Source organism: Mizuhopecten yessoensis, unplaced genomic scaffold (assembly GCF_002113885.1).
Source record: "Mizuhopecten yessoensis strain PY_sf001 unplaced genomic scaffold, ASM211388v2 scaffold10915, whole genome shotgun sequence".
Classification (NCBI taxonomy): domain Eukaryota; kingdom Metazoa; phylum Mollusca; class Bivalvia; order Pectinida; family Pectinidae; genus Mizuhopecten; species Mizuhopecten yessoensis.
The window spans coordinates 193,981-201,639 of NW_018408785.1; positions in this window are offsets into that span (position 1 = coordinate 193,981).

Here is a 7,659-nt window from a genome sequence, read left to right on the forward strand (position 1 = left end):
TCGACTTACATGTATTTTTGATACATATTTTTACCTTGTTAAGTAAAGTTTATAGGAAATATAAAGGCCATCTATTTAGGCTACGATTTTAATCAAAGAACTTCTGACTCGTTTGCATTCCATTTTAGTTTATGAAACAAACTTTATGAGATAACATGTGATAAATACTGTTTAATACAGCCCAACAACCATCTATGTTTGTGACAATGCTGATCTGTAGTACACAACTGGCTGTACCTAGTACCGTAAGTTATGATAAGTGGCTAAATGTCACATGAAACTTCAAAAAACTGTACGTACAATTATAAAATGTGTACCAATAAACTGCAAAATACGACCGTGTTACCCATTTCTGAATCTTCAACTAGAATGTATTGAAGTGTGGATAAATTGCGTTCTCTCTTCTTACATTGTCTAGGAATAGTTTAATTTTCGGTAAATATTTCATCATATTGTATGTGCGCAGCAGACTTTCAGTTTGGTCACATGATATCACGCGATAGCCTTACCGGAACTGTCTAAGTTCCAACAGTTCTATTAATAGTTTTGATGTAAAAAGCGCGTGGTCAATGTTTACGATGTAGTTAATCACGTTCGTATAAACTGGCCAGTTTAAACGGGGAATGTCAAAACATGGACGTTTATATATATTATATCTTTATTCATATGATGTATATATATGGCTTTACTTATATACATATACCATTACCTGTGTATACTGTATAGTGCATATATTGTACAGCTAAGTACAGCCCTAATCAATGGCACTTGTCACTTAATGATCGCAAACATGACGCATCCATCACCAAAGGAAGTTATTCACGCAAAATATATGTCGATCATTTACAAAATTAACTCTTAATTGATCGATAATCAATCATGTCGGGGTTCTTATAAATAGGAAACACAAATATTGTCGAGAAAGTTATAAAGATCGCACACGGTTTTATATATTGGGTATAAAGGTCTCTTGTTTTATACGTCTCTGTTAGAAGTGTAACAAATGCTGTAATGTGACCAGAGGCTGTTGTTAAGCGGCGGATATAATACCTAATAGAAAAACAAAGTCGGTGTTATATATCCGGACCCAGTATTAATACGTACCCTGCCCCCGGGAGGCCCCATTTTACGTCATTGGTCGTTGACAGGTGTGCCTATTAAGACTGATATCCTGACAGGTTACCTCTATGTTATTTATTTACCTTTCGTCGACTTATTGAAAATATCAAAGATTCTAGGGTGTTTTTCTTGTGATGTGGTCAGCGATAAGATCAGACCCGGGGTCATATTTTTATACGACCCATATCCTTGTTAGACAAATTTAAGTAAAGCAATTAGGAGCACATCTTCAGATTAAGTTATATCGCCCAGCTAATATATATAATGAACCTAATTTACTGATCACAATTTCTTTCTCATTAGAGCGGTGAGGACTATGACTGAGAGGAAGCTAATAATGTACAGTATATCTGATAAAGACAAGCTTTGGATGTCGGTGTTAAACTCGGCGTATCATTTCTGTATTTGTGAAACACTTAACCTGATCTTCTTTTTTGATTTTTAAAAATTACTCCCGGGAAAGTGATGAAAGATCCAAGAGGAGTCTCAGGATAATTTTCCTCCCGTGTACAACTTTTATTCAAAAATGATGCTGTTTCACAAATTTCTTATTTTGAACAGAGATGTAAAGCATCACACGCACTGCGGCAGTGTAATGTACGAAGTGTCCGGACATTAACGTACGAAGTGTCCGGACATTAACGTACGAAGTGGCCGGACATTAACGTACGAAGTGTCCGGACATTAACGTACGAGGTGTCGGGACATTAACGTACGAAGTGTCGGGACATTAACGTACGAAGTGTCGGGGGACATTAACGTAAGAAGTGTCGGGACATTAACGTACGAAGTGTCCGGACATTAACGTACGCATTGTCGGGACATTAACGTACGAAGTGTCGGGGCATTAACGTACGAAGTGTCCGGACATTAACCTACGAAGTGTCCGGACATTAACGTACGAAAGGTCCGGACATTAACGTACGAAGTGTTGGGACATGAATGTACGAAGTGTCGGGACATTCACGTACGAAGTGTCGGGACATTAACGTACAAAGTGTCGGGACATTAACGTACGAAGTGTCTGGACATTAACGTACGAAGTGTCGGGACATACGTACGAAGTGTCCGGACATTAACGTACGAAGTGTCCGGACATTAACGTACGAATTGTCGGGACATTAACGTACGAAGTGTCCGGCCATTAACGTACGAAGTGTCCGGACATTAACGTACGAAGTGTCCGGACATAATGTTTAGTAAGTCTAAACTATTCTCTTCTCAGCTTTGCCCCGAATCTTTATCTAAATGGTACCTACTGGTGATGTGCAATTATTACAATCAGTTTGCTATTTTGTGGAGTGATGATACTTCACTTTTGCCGTGTAATGGGTTAAGGATATAATTTATTTATAAATGTAAGATATGAAATATATATGTATTTTCTAGTCGCATGTATTAGGTTTAAGCATTATTATTTCTTTATTTCCTCCAAATTGAAGAGTTACAAAAATATACAGTGTAGTCAAAATACAAATCAAATATTATTAATTGATTCTTACATGCACATAAATACATCAGTTAACTACAGAGATGAAGAGAGAAGTTAATGAAACTTGAATTAGTTTAGTAAATACAGAAAGAACAGCAAATCATACAAAATAATTAGAATAATCTTCCTCATATCGAGTACTCATTACCGTGCAAATCCGTGGAGAAACATACTTGTCAGACAGGATTATTTTATCAAAATCGAGAAGTGATTGAGACTGGTCGTTTGATTACCACCGCCGACGTCTCGGATCTCCTAGTAAAGCTTTGGTGTAATCTCACAATTTCCTTTCCGTTTTTAATGGAATCGCAATTATTGATTGTTGCGCATGCCTCGTACTGGATGCCGTATCTCGGTAGACACGTGCGTCCTAACGCACGAGCATGGTACGTGCTTGAACGTGTATCGATCCTGTGTGGTCTGCGACACACAAGACAATGTCACTGAGGCAGAGAATTCCATTTTGGCTGATTGCTGTGTTCAATATTTCCTTAGTCTCTAAACACGGCGATTTCATATCAAATAGTCAAGTTCAATATGATTTACCGTTCAGTTATAAAGTGAATGAACTTGTAGGGTTTATATCTATAGCATTGCCCGAGAGCGGGATGTGGTGAATTTACGAAGGTTTTTGACGTGGGCATGCTAAGATTTTAATATGTGTTAACACATACAACTAATGTATTAAAACTTAGCACGTCACCACCGTCAATGAAAGGTAATAGAATATACCACTCATGTGTGACGAGGACGGAGAATCTCATTCCGATGGTATTAAAGTTTAGGGTTTGTAGTGTGCTAAACTTCAAAAATCTTAACCCGAAGGTCAGTCTATCTCTGTCTGCATCACACAGAAGAGCGATTTAGAATTTTTTCTTTCACACCTTTCTACTGTTAAACTAACACGTTCGGGTTAACTCAATGCACACCACAGACAAAATGTATGGCGCTACCCTGGTCATTTACAGAACAAAAATAAAGCGCGTGAGTTGTCTTTCCCTGGGTAGGTAAAGGTAGGTTTATCTTTTCCCAAGCATATGGAGAAGAAACTATTGTCATGGAGATGAACATGCGTTGCTATGGATATGAACCTGTTTTGTTATGGCTCTGATGTGATGTGTGGCAGCTTTATGTTTCGGGACATACAGCAAATATAAAATCTACTAACCGGCTTATCCAACAACTACATGAGCGTTTGTGTATCGTATGGTATCGACGCTTAATTTTAGCGATTGATATTATCGGTCTGAACACAGGGTCACGTTACAATCACACATATGCTATACTGATATGGGTCACAACCCACAATACTTGTGTATGTTCATGTGTGTTGTGACCCATATCAGGATAGCATATGTGTGATTGTAACGTGACCCTGTGGTCTGAAGGAGTTGTGTTTTCATATTAAAAGGGTTAAAAATAGAACGGGACGCACATGTACACTCACAAACACACACAACGAAATGGAGGCAAAGTGTCACAAATAAACATATCTTTGAAAATCTATTTTAAATGACAACGTTTAAATACGACTTGTCCAGCAAAGCATTAACCATCACGACATTGGTAGATCGATACTCGATCTGGACTCCCTATTCTATGGAGAGGGAACTGGTACGGTCCCTAGATACGCATGACATTGACTTAATACCGTATAAAAGGGACTTGAACGCGAACCGATGATTTATGACACAGGGACATGAGAATTTGTTACAGCTATATTTGGACATGAACTAAGGTGTTCAGAGTAATTTTACATGTTTTAGGGTTAAGATCGACTTTTTAATTTTTACCGGGCATTTTTACCGAAGTTCGATCTAAACCCCTAAAACATGTAAATTTACTCTGAACACCTTAGTTTATGTCCAAATAAAGCTGTAACAAATCCTCAGGTCCCTGTGATTTATGAGTGTTTAAATGGCGCAAAATTATCTTTGTAAATCTTCCCATAAATCGCTTTTTTGAGGTATTAATGAAAACCTATTGTTTTTTAACGAGTTGACAGCGGTACTCTACAGAGCCAGCTGGTTCTCGTAATGGATCATCGTCCGATTTAACGAGCGAGTTATTTTTTAATCATTCAGGTCTCCACTATAGAATTTGAGATATTTCGGAATAAAAAGAAATAAATGTAGTTATAATTATGTGGTAGCATATTCAAGGCATTTTCAGTTTGTATTTGTTATTTTTGCAAACTCGGTCTTTTATACATTTTGATTAAAAAAATCTTTGCCCAGTAGAAATTAAGGTTTGTCTCCATGAAAAACTCAAAAGTCTCGTTATTTCACAAGATTTTTGGCTCATGAAAATGAAATATTCCCGACGAATTTCATAAACTTCATCACAGGAACCTGAGAATTTAGCTAGGCCTATATTTGGACCTAAATTGAGGTGTTCAAAGTAAGGTTACATTTTTGAGGGTTTTTAAATCAATTTTCGGTAAAATGTCACACCTAATGATGGTATATACGAACAAAAATTGATATTAACCCCTAAAACGTGTGAAATTACTCTAAAGACCTCAGGTTATGTCCAGATCTTGTTGTTTCATATTCTCAGATCCCTGTGAACCTTTTGTGAAAAGGGAGGGGAACTTTGAGTGAATTTTAATTGCGAAAAGAACCAAACAGAGTGAAAAACAAGTAGTTACAGTAAGTTAAGCGGAATAACAAATGGGCTATTTGTACTGGAACGAACATTTGTTGTCATGACTAAACAGCGAGCTGAATAAACTGTGTGGTAGTTTTCCGCGGAGATGACTTGCGTTGAGTACAATGAATCTCTAAAAGGCACCCGGTAGGTCAAGGGAGATTACTCTAATATGTAAACATGTAAACATAAGGCCTGTGAAACCAGCTAACGTTAACCTATACGCCATAACTGATCATGATGTTTCTATAGATATACCGGTATAATACTTGAGTTATGAAAGCGTTTAATCTGACACATATATAAAGATATTATATCTTGTGTTAATTTGCGTAAGTACACAATGTTGATCTTATAATTAGGCCTATATCGTCGATATCGTTAGCAATTCTGAATTGTAAACAAATGTGGGCGGGTTTGATGTATGCTGGGTTGGTATTGCAAGCAATTTTTATATTGAAATATTAAGGAAATATTGCAATATATCAAAATATATTGTATTCCTAAATGATTCAGTATAGTTCGAGTTAGTTAGAGCTTAGATATTGAAGTTATCACACCAAGGAAGCTAAATTTGGATAATATTAATTAAATCAAAAAAATATTTCTGTGAGATTATTTAACATTTGTGATTAAACTCTACATAGAGCCCAACATAAGATATGACAATATATTGCAATTAAAAATATATATTGCAGTGTATGTATTGCTGGAAAAATAGGGCCTATTGTAATATATTGTAATATTGATACCCACCTCAAGATAGTAATGATGTTTGTAGGTTTCTGATATAATGGACTCATTTACCCTTGATATCTATATCAATACATTTCAATAAGATAATATCAATTAAAACAGTTCATATATAAAACCTTTATAGAGTGTAATAAATAAAGAGTGGACATTGCTAGAAATCTTGACCCTCTTACTGTTTTGGTCATAAAGCGATTTGACATCTATTAGATCTGTGTTATATACTGTACTGTTCAACAATTCTGAAGGTAAACAAATATCTTTCTCATAGACATCATATTGATCCTCCAAAAGCTTTAGGTATGCCGTCTTTCAATTGTGTGACCATTTAAATTATCACTTGAGTCGCAGACTTAAATAGCATCTATTCATCTAATTCCATGCTAGAGTACCAAACTTCATCATTCAGATCACCAGATATTCATGATATTTTTTCAGACTTCTGCGTCTCACTGAAAGAAGATACAATCTATCTAATAGCTATGAATTGTCACAAGTCATTTTATATTCTTTAAAGATTTCGTAGCCATTTTTGAACATTTTCAATGCTCTGTACTAATACTTTCAAAATGGGACTTTTTTAAAAACAGAATATCATCAGAGACAAGATGATAGATCTATATGTTTTTACTGTAAATCTTAAGTTAATCTAGTAAAGAACAACTCATATTATCTTAAACTTCCATTATGTTCACAGATCTGTGGACAAAGTCAGTGACAGACATCTGAGAGGGCAGGATGGGGGTAAACTTTAACAAGCCGAGGATCGTCACAGTGAGAGGGAGCTACTACAAGGAGAGTGAGAGGGCTGTCCCCCTTTATACCTACACGCCGTTCCCGGAACGCTGGAACAGACCCACAGGCTCTCTTATAACCAGGGTCAAGGCTGTACCGAATGTCAAAGGTAAGTTTTATGTGTCATACACATTTACACGTAGTACTTTATCTTGAGAGAACATACACATCTTTTCTTTGACTGAAGTTTATCGATAATGAAAGAGTGAGAAATGTAGCATACATGCTGACCAATGTGAAGGCCATTTCACATCTCAAGGGTGAAGGTCATTCCACAAAAAAAATTGTCTCAAATTTCTCAGGTTAAATCAAGCCTGTTCCTGTGAAAACACTTAATGGCAATGAGGACAATTAGCTAATTGGATTAATTCCAGCTGCTGACTAATATGTAATCAATCTAAGTCACAAAATCTTAAATTTGTTCAATCATATCTTCATAGCTATGTTATCTCCTTGGTAGTTTTACATAACATTACATCTACAAAATTAAATAAAGTCACTGGAATGGCTAAAAACTAAAAAGTACATTTTTTTCTGCAGAAGAAGAGAACGACCTTTACTGGTGGACGGACTGCGAGTTTCTACCGAACAATGACAGCACAGCGGTCACTACATGTTCCTCCTTCACTATACAGCCAAACCAGGCACTGACCGTTAGTCGGGCCATACAGCCGGGTAAAGTCTGCCTGTTTGACCTGTCATCAGAAAAAAACATAAGTAAGTATAGCCACAACAAAGTCAATAGGTAATGATGACTTTTTAAGAGCTGTTCCTAATATGTTTTAATACATGAAGTAATCTAAAATCTTCATATCAATGGAAAAAATATTGTAACGAATACAGGTACCGTA